Source organism: Neofelis nebulosa, chromosome 2 (assembly GCF_028018385.1).
Source record: "Neofelis nebulosa isolate mNeoNeb1 chromosome 2, mNeoNeb1.pri, whole genome shotgun sequence".
In the NCBI taxonomy this organism is placed as follows: Eukaryota; Metazoa; Chordata; class Mammalia; order Carnivora; family Felidae; genus Neofelis; species Neofelis nebulosa.
In genome coordinates this window covers 27,281,237-27,300,651 of record NC_080783.1, presented here as the reverse complement: position 1 = coordinate 27,300,651, position 19,415 = coordinate 27,281,237, and the positions used below count along the sequence as shown (strand labels likewise).

The 19,415-nt window shown below is 35.7% G+C and overlaps 1 protein-coding gene across 4 annotated transcripts in view; it reads left to right on the top strand.

Annotated features, from left to right (window-relative positions):
- MAP2 (microtubule associated protein 2) overlaps window positions 1–19,415 on the top strand; it is a 284,391-nt gene that overhangs the window by 64,074 nt on the left and 200,902 nt on the right. For all 4 annotated transcript variants that reach the window (XM_058706697.1, XM_058706637.1, XM_058706717.1 and 1 more), the window contains exon 2: window positions 5,386–5,435. The gene's annotated coding sequence lies outside the window, so the exon portion shown is untranslated. The remainder of the gene's footprint in view (window positions 1–5,385; window positions 5,436–19,415) is intronic.

The window sequence follows — 19,415 nt, the reverse complement described above, 5'->3', positions numbered from 1 at the left end:
AATTATATCACCATAGTTTTCATTCCTTTTTGTTCTGTTTTTAGTGTTAAGTAAGACTTCATTCTTTTTGCATATCACATGAATCATACTCTCCACGAATAGGTCAGTTGTCTGATAAATACCTTCCCTTGATTATCCTGCCAGAAACTCAAACTTAATGTGTCTACAAAAGCCCCTCGCCCTCTACTCTTGCTCAGCGCCTTGATCTTCTTTCAGCCTTACCCGTTTCTAAGAATGGCACCATCTTTCTGGGAGTCTGTCTCAAACCCTCAGAATTCTTTCGGCACCTTTTCTCTGTCCTGCACCTTTCATATCCAACCGATTCCTAAGTCCCGTGACTTACACACAGCACTATGGACTGAATTGCATCCCCTCAAAACTCCTACATTGAAGCCCTAACCCCCAAAGTGACTGTATTTAGAGATGGGACTTTGGGGAGGTAGCTAGTATTAAAGAAGGTCGATAAAATGAGGCCCTAATTTGACAGTGGCTATGTAAGGGCACAGTGAGAAGGTGGCTGTATACAAGCCAGGATATGGGCTTTTACCAGAAACTGATCAAGCTGGTACCCTGATGTCAGACTTCCAGGCTCCAGAACTGTGAGGAAATGCATTTCTGTTGTTTAAGTCTCCTCATCTATGGCATTTTGTTCTGGCAGCCTGAGCTAAGATACTTGCTATGCAGTAGTTAGGGTATTCTTCCTCCTTTGCACTGACACTATCTCTACCTGAGTTGACTCTTCCTTATCATTCACTTGGACTTTGGAAGGAGTCATCTAAGTGGTTGACTCTTTAATCTCATCTCATCTCTGATCCAATCTATACAGTGTTGCCAGATTCAGTTACCTAATTATGCCATTCTTGAATTTAAAACCTTCAGTGGTTCACTTTAGCATACAAAATTAAATATATTTAATTATGTAGCCTCGTCAGCTTGTCATTCAAGGTTATTACCCTATACAGACCCAACCTAGCCTTTCACCCAATTAGTGTTTTTCTTATGTGTTATATTCCAGTCAGGTAGGCCTGCAGGTGTTTGTACAGACAGCCCCTGGGGTTAGCTTCTTTCATTACTTTGTTTCTGCTGAGTCCATTAATCTGAGTGGGTCTCCTTCCCATTCCATCTCTGCTTATCAAAATCCTTTACCTCCTTTAAGGCCCAACTCAAATGCCTGTCCTCTGTGAATCCTTATCTATATAATAGGATTTTGTTGTGTTTTTTATTTCCTCTTCTTTGATCTCCTGTAGCTCTTTGCTAGTATTTCTTTGTGACAGCAGGCATATTCTGTTTAGTATCATAGCTTTTGTCTTTTGGCTTTTCATAACCACCCCCATCCCACCGCATTCTCACTAAGCTCTTTGATGGTAAAGAACTTTAGATCTGTAAAATATGAAACAAGGCTATTAAAAAAATACCCCACAGAACTGTTCTATATTTTAAAAACTAAAGATTATAAACAATTAAAAAGCACTTCAATTAATTTTTTTTAACAGAATTGATTTTTAATTTGTCTTGCAACTGCAGTCTTTCCTACGTTTGTATCTGTAAATTGATGCTCAAGCAGTAACTTTTCTATTAATCAACAACAGTTTCTGTAAACTGAGATTCACGTGTAACTCTAAGGGAAAAGCACAGCAAGTGTGAAAGGTGGGTTTTCAATTCACAACGGACCTGGATAATCTAATAGTTAAAATATGTCTGCTGTTTTCCATTTTTATTTCTTGTGAGGTATAAACAAGCAAACTTCAGCTTGATACAGAGTTTATAATCTGATTTCATCATTACAATATGATTTATAAAATGTAGGCATGAGATCATTTCTTATTGGAAAAGAGAGGGGGGAAACAAACTGTAGCAGTTAACTCTCAAGATTATTTTCTGACATTTCCCCTACCTTTTTGTTGTGGAGCAAGAGGATGGAGAAGTGGTGCTTTTATATGCTGATAAGTTAAGCTGCCTGGAAGCAGATGCAGAATCCTATTGAAAAGAATTTCATTTGAGTTCTGCTTAGGGCATTGTTTAGTGCAATACTACACTGAGTCTTGACCTGTGTGTTTGAAATGGCAGATGTTCACAGTGAAGGCTGAGCCTTAGGGCAATATAAATCTTCACTATTCTGTGCCTATTTGCTCAATAACTGGGTTGAATGAAAGAAAAAAAAAACGGTCTAGAGACTTGTTATTTAGAAAGCAGCTGCTCTTGCTTGGCACTGCAAATGGAAGAGCCCCCTTAAGATAAGAAAAGCAAGCAAACAAACAAAAATCCTAAGAGCCCAAGTGAACATAAGTCCACCAGGTCAAGACTGTCCACCTCTTCTTCCTCAGAACTTTGTCTCCATTAAATATTTTTGATGCAAGTCAGGTGGGACAGGATGAAATTTTTTTTCTTATTTCTGCCCAAAGAGGAATTTTCAACTATTGAAATTTGGCAAAGCATCAGAAAAGCACAACACCAAGCACCCTCATTCATTTGACAAATATTTATTTACATTCTCCTGGGTGCTAAACACTGTGCTAAGCCAAAGGGTTCAAATATAAGATTTGCATAGCTAAAATAGCATTATTATTATTATTTTTTAATTTAATTTAATTTTATTTTTTTTTATTATTTTTTTTTTTTTTGAGAGAGAGCATGAGAGCATGAGTGGGGGAGAAGGACACAGGGAGCAAGAGAGAGAAAATTAAGCGGACTCCACGCTCAGCATGGAGCCTGACATGGGGCTTGATCCAATGACTTTGGGACCTGAGCCGAAATCAAGAGCCACCCAGGCACCCCAGAATTAATATTTTAAATAAAGTTTGTATTTGACTCATGCTATATTGAAAAGAAAATAAACTAGAATTTTTTGGAGGCAGGGCTGGGTTGGGGTGGGGAGGTAGTGGCCGTGGCAAGTTAGAATTTCTCCCCATGTATGGAATACATAAATAGCCAGGTTCATATTCCATAAAGCCTGACTTCTGAAAAGCTCTATAAATATCATTCTGTTTTTACTATGAAAACATATATGTAGAAAGGATAAAATCCAACTTACTTAAAAGAATATTAAAGATATCAGGATCTTGATCTAGTATGTTAAAGAAGTCTTAGCAAGCAGTAGCTATGGCCAAATCGTACATTGAGGCTTAGGACAGCACACAAATGAATGTGCAGATCTATGTAGTCTCTCTTGGCTCCAGACAACGAGGGAGCCACATTTTCTTAGGGAATGACGGCTGGTAATCAACATGGTGAGAATGTACATATATGCAGTGTGCCCACTGCTTGTTCTTTGTCGTTCATTTCTGGTATTCGTGTGTACTATTTTAGCCTCCTCTTTCACACACAGTAGGACACTCACACATGCACGTGTACATATATAGCACACACAGCCACACATACAAAGTTGCTCGGTGTGTTGAACCACTGACCTTCCTGCTCTCCCAGTATTTTTCTTCTTATTTTAGGAAAATTTTCCTTCCTTTTTCCTTTTCTCTCCTTCACTAGTCTTTTTTTCTTGGTTTAATCCCTCCCACTTTCTTTTTTATTTAAATTTGTGGGGCAAAAAAGAAACAAAACAAAACAAAACTAGGCTTAATGGAGAGTGTCCCAGACTTTCTCTGTGGCATTCTGGGTATCTCAGTAATTTTTTTCGTGGCACCCCATAGGCCAAAAGAAATGCTTCACAGTTCTGTTTCATTAGCATAAGTATGTATGTCTTAACAACTGAATGGCTTTTTGGAAAAAAAAATACACAAACATTGAAAGAAAAGTCTTTTTACTTCATACTTAGAAACCCACAGTTACTTACCAATGGTATGTGTGTGTGTGCCTGCTGGGTACAGCCCAGCCCTCAAAGCTGGGAGTCTGATTGGATGTTGTCATCCTCATTTCTTATTCCACATTGGTTTTCATGCCGTATTTGCTTTTATGTTACAAACGTTATCAAAATCCAACTTTGCAAAGTTATCGTATCATTGAAACACACATAGCAAAATCTAAAATCGAAACTGTGGCTTACTTCAAGTTAGTAGTTTGTGTTGTGCCTGATGGATGTTGCTGTGTTTTTCATTTATTGAATGTATTTATCAGTCTCTGAATTTACACTGGTGCCCTGGGGTACTGTGACACACAGCCTGGGAATTGGTGGCTTTATAGAAAAATAATAATATTGGTATCAAAGTAAGATAAAGGCAGGTGTTTGAAATGGGAGTAGACATATTAAAGGCATTAATCTTGAAAGTCCCTCAAAATGCCCCCAAATCCTATTGTTTAATCTTCACAAATTTATCCACCTGTTAATTCATTCTTGCAAAATAAAGTTCACTTTTTTTTAAGCACCTACCCTTGAGATTAAAAATCAGGAATTTCATGTCCAATCATACTTTTTTGGTTTATTAGTATTTCTTCTATATTATCTCTTAATAAAAACTATATACTTAAGGTGGATAACGTGATGCTTGGATATACATAGTGAAATGATTACTGTAGGCAAGCTAATTAACGGAACTCCCTAGAGTATATGAATATTACTTTAGACTATCTTTTCATTAAATAATTACCATTTAAGGTTAATTTTACTTTTGGATTTAACCTAAGAGTCTAATAATGACCATTTGTAACAATATCTTGGGGAACAAATTCTAACTTCTAACCAGTTAACTCACAAATATACTTCTCACTTGTTTTTTGTTTTTAATTGGAGATTTAGGAGTAGACACTCCCTGCAGCAAGTCAACAATTATGCTCTATGTCATTTTAGTTATTACCTTTACTAACTTTCCAAAAGATAGGCTGACTTTTGGCACGGAAGTTTTGGGTTTGCTTTTGTCCTTGGTGTATCTTCTTTGGTACTTCCATTTGATAGTGTGCTTCTCAGCATAATTCAGTGGCAGGACTAAAGTGTAAGACAGGAGTGGGAAGATGGGTATTTTGCCCCTGGAATTGCCTTATTTGGCTTCTGTTGCTTTTTAACAGATTGTTGATACTGGACTAAAAATCTGCAGACTGTTAAACCAGATTAAGGATCCAAATGCAGTCGTTTTATTATTTTCAATTAAACATCTTTCATGAGAAATGGTAGTCTATGAGTACAGAATTGGCTAAAAAATTGAGGGGAGGTTGATGTTTTGGAACATAAGCACAAGCATTGTTCTGCTTTATGTAAAAACTGCTGAACATAAAAATAGGGCCTAATTTGGGCATATAATACATCTTGTTAAACAAGATCCAGAAAATAAAGTTTTATAACTACATAACCCTCCTTATTATAAACGTATGTGTTGTCAGTCAGTACATTTTATGGTCAAGGAACCAAATAACTTGACTTCATCTTCTTTCTTAGTAAAATAAAAGATTGAATCATTCAGTTGATTTAATTTACAGGATGTTTTTCTGTTTATCTTTCAGATTTTATTGATCTGATCCAAGGTATCTTGTGACTGCTGGCTGGAATTAAGGTTGGTGATGTGTTTATATCGATTATGAATAAGCTGTGAAATAAAATAGAGGCATCTTGGGCCTTTGGACAGCTGGGTCAAACAACTCTTGCAGAGCGTGGTGTTGAAAGCCAAAACTTAGTGAGAAATGGATGATTTCAGACTTGGGGCACTTAACACACATGTTTTCCTCAGCAGCATTTGTTTTCATAGTTAGTATAATTTATTTCATTATCAAGTGTTGTTTCATTTATTTTACCTGTCTTACTAGCTGAATTTTGATCAAATAAATAAGATCCAATTCTAATTTATTCATTTAATAAATACATATGTCAGAAGAATGACTTCTTTGTAAGGCTGGCTAACATTTTAAAGAATGGTCAGCTTCCTGAATTTGCAGGGAAACACTTGAGACCCACAGTTTGGTGTCCACACTTCCTGAGATGGGTGGAGTTGAGACATTGCTTATCAGCTGCAAATTTCGATTAATTGGCAAAAATGTTAAGATGCCATTCCTTTTGTTCTGTTTTCTTGTTAATTGGTTTTATGGGAGACTCAAAACTAGCTTAACTGGGTTTAGAGTAGTAACAGAGTCTTGAAGTTTACTCACATCAGTAAGCTTGGAATTTTACTTATCCTTTCTATTTTCTTCTCTAGAATATGTATTCAGATTTTAAAACAAAGGAAAAAACCAGTCACTGTATGAAACGAGGGCTTTTGTTGCTCATATAACAGCAAAATGCCAGGTGTTGCTAAATTTTTTGTGTAGGGCTTTGATTAATAATTAACAAAGAAAAACATTGGCTTTTCATTTATGCTTACATTAATCACAAATTTAGCCTTCAAAGCCCACATTTACCCTTCAAATTGCAGTGTCTAGCACATGGCAGGCACACAGTAAATATGTACCTTTTCTGCCTTCAATTCTGACCTCACTCTTCTACCCCCTACACACACACACACACACACACACACACACACCACTGACTGTTGTTTCTCTTTTTCATATACAAACTATGCTTTCCTATCTTTGAAATATGTATGGATTATAGTAAATAGACTATGTTGGAATCATGCCTACTGATAATTAGAAACAATAAGAAAAAAAGTAAAATGTTTACACAAGGATAGTTGAAAATCTTTATTTGTATCCTGTATTATTTTATCATGTGTATTCATATAGTTTGGAGTTGAGTTTATTGAAGATACTTAGCTTGGCTTCCTTTCACATCTGCTCCTCAGTACATTCTATGTAAACTTGCACACATTTAAACATGAAATTTCTTGTAAGACTTTTTGAACTTGTGGCTACTCCTCTTTTTCCTGCCAGTCCGTATCCATCTGCCAAGCAGAAATTACAAGTAGATGAGATTTTTGGCAAAGTATAAACCTTTGAATTAGGAATATTTTTATATATAGGGTTAACTTTGAACTGTTACTTTTTCATTTTAATTAAAAGTAAATCATACTTTGCCCCTCTTCCTTCTTGGGTTGTGTTTTATGGTTGGTATGATTGACATGGCAACTTGAAATCTTATCTCCTTTTGGCCACTTTTCAGAAAGAAGAAAAAAAATAAAAAGAAACATGTAAAAGAAAAGAAGTAAAAAATTTTGTTAAAAAAAAAAAACGTTAAGAGTAATACACAGAAACTTTTCTTGATCTGAGCCACTACCCATCTTCCATATGGAGAGTTGCTTTTGTGGAAGGGTGAACATAATTTAAGTGTGTTCAGTCTAATTGAGATAAGTCAGGGTGACTTACATATTCCAAAATAAATATATCAATTAAAATATATAAAATGTATGTAGAAATGGAAACGTGTTTAATCCTCTCATTGCTAGGTGTCTTCCCACATGTATATGTGTGGTTTACCATAATTGGTATTGTTTTTCTTTTCAGCTGAGAACGAAAAGAGTTAAATTTGTTAGTTATCTAAATCATACTTTGGAAACGTAGCTAGATATAGCAGGGCTTTTCAAAAATGTATTAATTCACCAGAAACAGCCAGACTCTCAACATAAAATAAGATAATATAATGAAAATGACCATTCTTTTCAAAACTAGAGCTAAGTCTTTTGCTTCAGGAAAAAAGTCTTCCTCAGAGAAAAGCTCCTTCTTAATATTAGCTGAGCAAAATAACTAGTGACACTGGATAAAAACAAGATACAGATGGGGTATACAAAAGGGGGTGCCAGAAATGTTCTTGCACTTCTGCACAGCAAAGGAAACATCAACAAAATAAAAAAGCACCCTACTGAATAGTAGAAAATATTTGCAAACATCTATCTGATAAGGTATTCGCAATATATAAATAACTCATACAACTCAATAGCAAAAACACAATCTGATTAAAAAATGGATAGAGGACTAAATAAGACATTTTCCTGAAGAAGACATACCAATAGCCACTGGACACATGAAAAGATGGTCAACATTACTAATCATCAGGGAAATGCAAATCGAAACCACAATCAGATGCCACCTTACACCTGTTAGAATGGCCAGGATCAAAAGGATAAAGAATAACAGGTGTTGGCAAGGCTGTCTAGAAGAAGAAACCTTTGTGCATTGTTGGTGGGAATGTAAATGGGTACAGCTACTATGAAAATCAGTATGGAGGTTCCTCAAAAATCTAAAAATAGAACAACCACATAATCCAGCAATTTCACTTCTGAAATGGAAACACTAACTCAAAAAGATATGCACCCTCATGTTCATTGCAGCATTATTTATAATAGCCAAGGTATGAAAACAATCCGTGTCCATTGATGGATGAATAAAGAAGATGTGGTGTGTGTGTGTGTGTGCAAAATGGACTTACTTAGACATAGAAAATAATGAAATCTGCCCATTTGTGACATCATGGGTGAATCTTGAGGGCATTATGCTAAATGAAGTAAGTCAGACAAAGAAAGACAAATACTATATGATGTCACTTATATGTGAAATCTTAAAAAAAAAAAAAAAGTTGAAAACAACCTAAGTTCATAGATACAGAGAACAGATTGGTGGCTGCCAGAGGCAGGGGCATGGGGGGGTGGGCAAAATGGGTGATGGGAGTCAAAAGGTACCAACTTTCTGTATTAAAATGAATAAGTCATGGGGATGTAATATATATCATGGTAACTGTAGTTAATAATTCTGTACTACCTATTTGAAAGTTGCTGAGAAAATAGATCTTAAAAGTTCTCATCAGAACAAAATACAATTTTATAACTATGTGTGGTGACAGATTTAACACAGCTTATCGTGGTGATCATTTTGCAATATATACAAATATTGAATCATGTTATATACTGGAAGTAATGTAATGTTATATGTTAGTTATACCTCAATAAAATTTTTAAAAGAGAAATGTCTTTGCAAAATTTCATCAATTCTAAGATGTCCATTTCTTTCACATAAAACTATGTAAAATTAAAAAAGAATGCCATAGTTGGCAAATATTTTTTTCTTTTATCCTAGCATATGAAAGTATGTCTTACAATAGATTGTACCTTAGATTCTATGAAATACAGTATTACTAAATTTAGATTGGCAAAAAATTTAAATTCCCTAAAATTATTACAAATGGGAACCAGAATGATGTCCAGAAACTAGAAAGTCAGACTTGTTACTGATTCTTAAAACATTTTGCACCACCCTTTTATCTTTAAAAGAATGTGTATAAATGTGTATCTATTTTTCCAATTCATTTTTTCTCTTCATTATTTATACTGCTACTAATATTTCGGTATATTTCCCTCCATTTTTTATCTTGCTTTGTTTTCACAAAATTGAAGTTAAACTTTGTATCCTGTAACTTCTGGTTACTTGAAAATGTGATTTTAGTGACTGTGTGGTTTTATCCTATAGATATTCTATATTTTTTTTCACTATTTTACTTATTGTTGGACACTCAGATGATTTCTAATATCTCACCATTTCAACTTGGACGTGGTCCTTCCTCCTAATTCTAGTCTATACCTCTGCCTTGAATTCTGATGCTTTCTATTATGTTTCTATACTACTAGGCTGCTTGCCATCAAGTTCTTTGCTTTCATTATTTTATCTCTAAAACGGGAACAAAAATAACTTATACTTCAATTAAAATGTTAAATGTGGTAATGTATAATTATGAGTAAAAAAAGGGAGGGTTCCAAATCACTTTTAAAACCTCTATCAAAGGTCTTTTTTTTCCTCTAGGTTTTGCATAAGGAATACATTCTGGTGCTTGTCTTAAGGCAGGCAATAAAACTAATGAAGATCTTTAAATTGACATTAATTTTAAAAATAAAATATAAATATTCTAAAATAAAATATAAAAATGAAGGAAGCCAGAAGTTTTATACACATATATGACAAACTAAGCTGCATATTGCACAACTGAATGGACTTTCACTTAAGAAAACCAGTGTAGAATGGGCACTTCGGTGGCTCAGTCGGTTGAGCATCTGACTTTGACTCAGGTTTTCATTTCATGGGTCATGGGTTTGAGCCCTGTGTCCGGCTTTGGGCTGACAGCTCAGAGCCTGGAGTCTGCTTCAGATTCTGTCTCCCTCTCTCTTCCCCTCCCCCACTCGTATTTTGTCTCTCTCTCTCTTTCTCTCTCTCTCTCTCAAATAAACATTAAAAAAATTGAAAACAAGCAAACAAAAAAAGAAAACCAATCTAGAAAATGAGAATAATATAATCAGGAGTGGGGAGAGAGGATACACTTATGTCTTCTGAATAAGCTTTGTGCTTTGAGCTTTCCAGGGTCAAGACCAACAAGTCTTTGACCAGCTATGTAGCCTTCAGTATCACCTGAGGGAGAAACTCTATTTCGCCTCTAAATTGTTTCATGTTGCTTCACACATACCTCACAGTGTTTGTTCATACCTCGATATGTTATGATTAGTTCTGGATATTTCTTATCTCTCCTAGTAACTCATAGCAACTGGGGTCTTTGCCATTTTGTCTCATGCTCTGGTCAGGCCTTGTAGGAGTGAACATCCAGGAATTGCTTATTGTATGAATTCTGAAGATTAGAAGCAAGCCACAATGAACAATTTTGTTGTGTGTCTATAAGCGAAATACACAGTTAAACATATATATGGATCTGTGCGTATATATACGTCCTAATAATTATTTTTTTAAGTTTATTTATTTATTTTGAGAGAGGCAGAGACGGCACAAGTTGGAGAGGAGCAGAGAGAGAGAAAGGGAGAGAGAGAATCTCAAGCAGCCTCTGCTGTCAGCACAGAGTCTGATGCGGGGCTCGAACACACGAACTCGTGAGATCATGACCTGAGCCCAAACCGAGAGTTGCACACTTAACCGACTGAGCCACCCAGGCGCCCCAGTCCTAATAATTATTAATCACCGTATTTTCTCCCCTGGTGATGGAAAAATTTGAACAAAAAAGCAGGGACTTTTATTTGAACAATAAATCACCCAAAAAACATTTGAAGCAGTAACAATCATTAGGTTTAATATGTGGAATTTAAAAAAGTAAAGGTGCTTGTTTTGTCATTCTGTTTTATCCCTACATTTAGCATAATATAATAGTATAAATATACTAATGGATGAAAACTTACCCAGAATTCTAATCATTGGATTAACATGTGACAAAGTGACTCTGAGATTCCAGGAAAATTTGCAGAATGCCTAATTATTTGATTGCCACTTTAAGGAAAGATCCAAAGCTACTAGAATCACATGTCAAACTGGAAAGACCAGTTGGTTCTAGGGAGAATTTGCTTTCTCTGGTGCAGCTTTCTGAAATCTGAAGCATCGTAAATCCTTATTTTCTCCTTTTTATAAAAGGTAATCCTTTCCCATTATGAACATTGAAATCAAGAAATAAGCTTGTGACATGATTTGGAATGGGAGAGGTGGGGGCAGGTGAAAGTGGGGGTGACAGGTGTAGGAGAGGAAAAGTTTTCTCTTCTTTCCTACCAGGTGCTTTGGCTACCCTAATAATTAAATTGACATAGGACATACTAACATAGGGGATAAACAAATTTAATTTTGTATGAGAGCTCATAAAAATATTAGACTCAAAGAAGCGACCAAAGCGGGCAGCTTTCGTACCTTTTAGACAAAGAAACAATAAATTTGTGAAACATTGACATGATAAAGAAGTTTGGGCTCAGGGGTAGTAAATTAGTGAGGAAGTAACAAAGTTTGTTCATTCAGCCTTCTGGACTCTGAATTCCCTCTCTCTGGTGATAAGGATATCTCTTTACCTCCTAGTACAGGGAGGATACCTTTCATAATCCTTTCATAAGGATTTATTTCCTGCTTTCGGGAGGACAAAAGAGGATCAGGGTGTCTTTCTTGCACTGGCTATTCCTTAAATAAATTTTATTTAAAATAATCAATATGCCAAGTGACATACTTTGGGGTAGCCTGCCCAGAACCTAATCAGAGACAAACTTGCTATCACCTCTCAATCTCCTCATATGATCTAGGGAAATAACCTCAGGAAGATGTATTACCAGAATTGCTCCTTTATTTTGAGAGAGTCTTGACATACTGAGGAAACAGGCTTGTTGTTGCCACAGAGGACAAATAGGATAAAGCAACTCACTGGAAATATATCAAGTAACTACTAATGAGTCTATTTTTTCTTTGTCAAAAAAAAAAAAATTCTAGCTGAGTCTTTTTTTCTTAACTAAATGTTTATGGTATCAAATGGCTACAAAAGACAGTCCTTTGGCTATATTTTCAAATAAATCCCTTGCTTCTGAAAACAAACTTGTGGGTTTAATTCACTGACCAGCTAATTTTTATTTTTTTCCTCAATTCATGTGAAAGAAAGAATCCTGTTCCAAAGAGTAGCTCTGCTGATTTTTTGCAGATTACTTATATCATTAAAGAATACCATGAATTTAATTTGGGCCTATATCTTATTAGGGAAGTTTGAAGGATTTAAAAACAAGAAGTACACTTTCTTCTTATGTAAGGAGCCCATTCATTTAGAAATGCTTTATTTCTTTCACAGTCTACTTACTGCAAGGTAATAGCTTTATATTATTGAAAGGGGATATGCTTTTTCTTCCTCAGCTTCTATAAACCCACGTGATGTTATTAAGTTTCATTAGTTATTCATCTAAGAATAGAAAATCATCAGTTGCTGGGGCGCCTGGGTGGCACAGTCGGTTAAGCGTCCGACTTCAGCCAGGTCACGATCTCGCGGTCCGTGAGTTCGAGCCCCGCGTCAGGCTCTGGGCCAATGGCTCGGAGCCTGGAGCCTGTTTCCGATTCTGTGCCTCTCTCCCTCTCTCTCTGCCCCTCCCCCGTTCATGCTCTGTCTCTCTCTGTCCCAGAAATAAATAAAAAACGTTGAAAAAAAAAAGAAAAAAAAAGAAAATCATCAGTTGCATAGCAGAAAAAGGAATGTAACATATATAGATGTTAGATAGATACATAGATATGCCTACTGGTGTTGGATAGTTTTGGCAATAAACAATACAAGGGCTTTGCTTTGGGGCATACTTGATGGGCCATTCTTGTTAAAGAAGGTAAAATTATCTGCCTTTTCTGAACAAACTCCCTACAGTTATTTGGCAATATAAAAATGTTAGTTGAAAAACCAAGTAGACTGGTTTCATTCCATATTATTCAATGTCCCGTGACCATTAGCTTATGTTTTTTTCAGTCTTTGCTTTGTTTACTTTTCTTGCCACGATTTTAATCTAATTAGTAAAGAGCTGAATAAAAACAAAACAATACATTATACACATGCTTCTATGTCTATACTTATATATCCATCCATGTCTCTCTTTCAGCCCCCCTTTCTGTCTTTTGTAAAAGTTATATGTCTTTCAAGTAAAGTTTATAGTTCAAAAGTAGGGCAAGCATATTTATATTTTAACTTTGAGAATATAAATAGATATTTAAAACTTTAGGTAGTATCATCCTCATTTTATGAGTAGAGAAACTTAGTCACAAAACCAGACAACTTTTTTTTTTTTTTTTTTTTTTTCAACATTATTTATTTATTTATTTATTTGGGACAGAGAGAGACAGAGCATGAACGGGGGAGGGGCAGAGAGAGAGGGAGACACAGAATCGGAAACAGGCTCCAGGCTCCGAGCCATCAGCCCAGAGCCTGACGCGGGGCTCGAACTCACGGACCGCGAGATCGTGACCTGGCTGAAGTCGGACGCTTAACCGACTGCGCCACCCAGGCGCCCCAAAACCAGACAACTTTTATTAACGACTGATTCTGTGTAAAATGTAATAGTTCTTAAAAATACAGAGGTGTTTTGGGGGATAAAATAAGTATAAAAAATGGCTCAGTAAACAGAATGTTTAATTTGATAGGCAACTTTATAGATGCAAACACTTTCAAATTCCACTTGACTTTTCATTATCTCTCAAGGACTCAGAGATGTAATACAGATGATTTGGCAATAATATCACAGGGAGAGGACCTTTGTACTCAGTTCCTTTGGGATTTTCTTCCTGTTTTAAATAACTGGAAATTAGGATATACATTTTTCACTATTAGTAGTATATTTGAGGCATGCACAAGCAGCTATGTAGGCTAGGTGAAATCAATGACCAAAGAGAAATTTATTTCTATTTTCAAGCCAGGCTATTACATGTAGGTATTTAAGTGTAGTGTGATCACCTTTTCTTATATTTCACACAAGTATTACACAACATAAAAAAATGCATGTTACATATTTTGAAAAAACATTTTTCTTTTAATGTTTATTTTATTTTTGAGAAAGAGAGACAGAGCATGAGCATGGGAGGGGCAGAATCTGAAGCAGGCTCCAGGCTCTGAGCTGTCAGCACAGAGCCCGACGCGGGGCTCAAACTCAGGAACTGCGAGATCATGACCTGAGCCGAAGTCGGATGCTTAACTGACTGAGCCACCCAGGTGCCCCCATGGTACATATTAATAATTACTTAAATGATCTTAAAATATCTCATGATACTTGAGTGATTGTGCATCAACTTATAAACATAAATTCCCCAGAGAAGTTACCTAAGTAATTTTTATTTCCCTTATCAAATATCATTCTGCCGTTTCCACTGTACCTGGAATTGTATTCTCTTTTTACATTGCAGAGACTGAAGCAATGTTTGTTAATTTTATTATTTTCCTGTATTTAGTTTCTCTTTGGATTAAATGTGGTATCTTTTCCACTTCTATGTCATGGTTTGCTCAGTGATATTTTTACCAGGTTTTTATTTATCCCATTAAGTCCACACAGATTTTGTTCTTGATACTTATTTGTTTATTTCATCATTTTGATTTTGCCATATATGGTGTCCAACTCAGCCCATCAAACAATGTAGCATCTTATTGGATGCAGGAGTCATTAGCTAAGGTGGCCCCACATGGAGGTACATCACTTCATACGGTGAAATGATCATGAGGGGTGGGGGAAGCAAGAAATGTGCCCAACGAGGAGAATAGTTTATGTAAAAAAAAAAAAAAAAAAAAAAAATCCTAGTCACAGATAAATGTCTGATAGCCAAATGGAAATTTTTAAAAAGGAAAGAGGCAGGGAGTGGGGAGGGGAGTAAGATAGCCCAGGTGTGAACTCTTTGTGCCTGTGGGGAATCAAATTATTTTTTTCAGTCTCATTGTTTCATGGAAATTTACAGATGAAAGGATTTCTAAATCATGAGTTGTTACCTGTACTCTCATATTAAAGTCTTTGCATATATGAAATAGCTTACATGAGAAAGTATAGTTCCAGTGAAACAGAACAGTTATTAATAAGTCAAGTATTGAGAATACACTTGCAATTTATTTGAGTGCTGGGTTCTGTGGATGCTTTAGAAGTATTAAAAATGATTCATTTGTTCTCCAATAGCTTGTGGTCAAGTTAAGGAAAGGGAAAACTAAAGCATGTAAATAGTAATTAATACATGTGATACAATCAAATCCTAAGTACAGACATAACCTTCTAGGGAGATCTAGAGAAGATATAATTCGCTGTAATTTACAGAGAACTACCTCATTTTAAAAAGAACTTAAGTTGGGTTTAAAGGTGAATGGAATTTAGGCAAAATAGAAAGTGAGAGGTCGAGAAAGAAGGGCATTTCTTGAAAGGGGTCTATGGAAGCCAAGGCACAGAGAAGGTACCAAAGACTGAGAAGTTAGGAAACCTGAAACAGAAGGTGCAAGACGGTTTTACTTTGGACCTGATTCTACCTCTTCCCTCTCCTCTTCTCAGTCTTCCCTTTCTTGTTTTTTCTTTCCACAAATATTTGTTGAACTATGTCAGATGACAATAACAATACAATTTAGTAACAAATCTTATGTCCTCTGCTCAAGGAAAGACAAGGAGCACAGTGGAACACAAGCAGTGGAATGGTTTTCTGGGGACTTTGGTTGGTTAACCGTGAGTTTTATAGAGCATTAAAAGAGGCAATGCAGAAACAGGGCCTCATTGGCTAGGAGGTCGAGGATTTCTTTCTAAGCAGGTTCTATTATCTAGGGAAAGGTAACCTAGCTAAAGCTGGGTTGGATGATTGTGACTGGTATATGATAGGATTCCTGGACGGTTATTTCCCAAAAGTGCAGTCTGACTTAAGTTTAGATTTGTCACCTGGGCTGTGCCACTGGGGTGGGTAGCCTCCATTTTGTCGATCCACATATCCTTTGTCAACTTTAATGTGTATCTGTTTTTTTCACTCTAAGCAGGAATTCAATTCATTAGATCTTTCATACTCTTTTGGTGCACAAAGAATAATTACATACAGAAATACTAATGTGAATGTCTGTTCCAAGAGCTTCCATTAAGAAAGTTACATTTGTGTGTTAGATTTTATGAAAAAAAAAAAAAACACAAAAAAACAAAAAAACGAAAAACACAGTATCTCAACATAAGGGAACTAATGCTCCAGCTGACATTTGTGCTATCAGGTTTTATTTAATTTTGATATCAATGTTGCCAAACTTGTTTATAATTAAAGGTAAATGAAGTACTAAATTTAAGCACTATAATCAAATGATAATTATTTTGGGTATATAATTATAATTAACTTTATAATTCAATAATGTTTATAATTAAAGGTAAATGAAGTACTAAATTGAAGTACTATAATCAAATTTCACATGAGAAATTTGGAATTTCACCATTTAAATTATTTGTTAAATTATCTAAAAGGGCTCCACTAAAGGGAGAAGGATTAATTGGAATTGAAATTATTGGGGAAATATAATTAAAAACAAACTTCTTCCAACTCAGAAATCTTCTCCACAAAGGTAGTAGAGGAAAAACAAAAACAAAAACAAAAACACACAAAAAAACAAAACACCACCTTTTGTTCAATAAACATTAAATGAGAATGTGATGCACATTGAAGGCAATCCAGTAAGAAGAGATTGCAAAGACCAAAAGAAATTTCAGTCTTTTTTATAATCAAGCAGATAAAACCCATTATCTACACGCTTTCAAGAGAAACAATAACTAATCCTTCTGTAAGAGCACTAAATTTACCTGGTAATTGGGGTGACCATCTGTGTTAGCTAATTGGCTTTCTCTAGAGGAGAAACACACTTCTCCTAACCTTTATGATAGCAAGTAGTTTTACAGTTTGGAGCAAGGAGCCCACTGAAGTTAGGCTCCTCATCTCCCACAGGAAGATATAAAGAGAGAGAGAAGCTACCTCCTTTCATGTTTGCATTAAAAAAAAAAAAAAAAAAAAAAAAAGGCTCCTAGGCCCTTGAAGAAACATTCCTGAGTGTAAGAGGGGCCAAAGACTTAATTAGCCATTATAAAGACTTATATGCATTTGAAAAGGAGAATGAAAAAAATTCTAAAAGATAAAGGAGGAGGGTGAAGTCTCTTATTTTTAATGGGCAGAATTAAGCCTCTTATTTTTCATTTGTGTTTGCCCTTCCAATGAATAAAATCACTTTCTTTAAAAAAGTAGGCAATGGATCGTTTTGGCCCTCCAAATATACTGCTAATATATTCTAAAACAAAGGGAAAAAATAGGCTTTAAAGTGGAAAGATTTAGGTAAAATCATCACTTCTTCCTCAGTCGTTGTAACGCAATTGCCGGGTAAATTAGTGGGGCCGTACTGCTCAGATTTGGCCTTTGTCAGAGAAAGCTCAGGCTCTGCAGAGGGCGGAGTGGACAATATAAAAATAACTTAAACTACTCCTTTAAGTGTGTTCAAAGCTTTCTGGTGCATTTAACTTAAACTTTCTGAACTGGTGGACCTCTGGTACTCATTCAAATGCTAATGTTTGGCCTTCTGCTTTTTTAAAGAAATGCAAGCTGGAGGTCACGTGACCCTAATTACTGCAATTATGAGCTTTCTGGGAGTAATCACTCTGGTTGCACCCAGATGAGCATCTGCTGATGATAAATAGATCTGGAGATTACTAAGACCAGGCTTCCTTATAAGACATCCAGTTATTAATTTCTTCATATATGTATACATATACAGAGCGAAAACCCATATACTCTAATGAGAGCATTTTTTTTCCGTACAAGTTATTTTTTTTCCTTAAAATTCTTCAAATTTAATTGAACAGTTGAAAATGCGTATTTGTGTATGTGCATATATTAGCACTCTAAAGGAAGACATGGAAAAGCTCTAATAATGACTAATAATGACTGATAATGAAGCAGCACCCTTTCCCTACATACATTTTAGTTTTCTGTGCAGAGTAAAGAATGTTACAAGGGCTTAATCTTTTCAGCAGAAGTATCATTTGATATCATTTTATTCTGTTCTGTTTTATTAATTTGGGGATGAAGACCTAACTTCTAATCATAAGGGAATGTATCTAAGGGGAAATTCTCCAGACAACATAAGGCTTCTAGGAGTCATCCTTTAACAAGGAAAATTACTTTCCCATGTGAGTAAGGCCATTTACTTCTCAAGAGGTTATCATTTCATAGGATAATTTTTAGTGGACTCAGGTTTAGATTTCATCGTATATTATTGGATTATTTTTACCTTGGCCCATATCACACAACAACATTTGAGCAAAACTCTGTTTATGCTGAATTGCTATCTTATTGAAATAATGTTGATAGACAACAGTGAGATTAAAGATCATGTGTGGCGTCCTTGTTTGAGAATCCCTCATTTTGCCAACTTGCCTCTAAAGTCAGGGTTAGAACTTATACTTTGCTATTTTAGTGTTCAGGCAAGCTAAGCTTACTTCCAGGCTGTGTAAAATGTACATTTTACAAATAGTAAATTTCTGGTTCATTAAAGAAATGCTTTTGTGAGCACCATGACGTGCCAAGAAGTGTGCCGGAAGGTGTAGGGGAGGAAAACTAAATTTCCCCTTACCCTTCTGGGTTCTCAGCTGAGACAACCCTGTAATGAAAGAGAGATTAACAGGAGAAAAACAAATTTAATTTCATTCCATTCATGCATGGGCCCCAAAGATATGAGATACAAAGAAGTGATCAAAGAAGGCAGCTTTTATACCTTTTAGACAAAGAAACCATAAATTTGTGAAGAGTTGACAAGACAAAGAAGTTTAGGCTTGGGTAGCAAATTAATGAAGTAGCAAGATTTGTTTATATAGGCTTTTTGGCCCTGAAATCCCTATCGATGGTGAGAAGGAGGCCTTCCGCCCTCCAAGTTCAGGGAGGGTACCCTTCACAGAGGAAATTTATGTCCTGCTTTCATGAGGACAGAGAAGAATCAAATTGTCCTTCTTACTTCAGCTGTTTCTTAAGTGTCTTTAATTTCAAAGCAATCAGTATGCCAAGTGGCACATTTTGGGGTGACCAGTCCTGAACCCCATCAAAGGGAACGTGACAGGCACCGTCTTGCTTTCTAATATTCGGGACTTAAGTGGAACAGCCTTTGAAATACAAACACGTCTTCTACAGAACATTTGTGTGGCATATCTACATGTGATACAGAGTTTGCTAAATGATTTGTCTTCATCTATCAACAAGTTAAAAATGCATCTATTGATGGCTTTTAAAAGCCTTTTTGTGGCAGCACCTGTCAAGTTTCCCTCCTACCCCCTTTTTTTGTCATCACTAGGAAACGACACAATTTATTCTTAAAGAATAAAGGATGT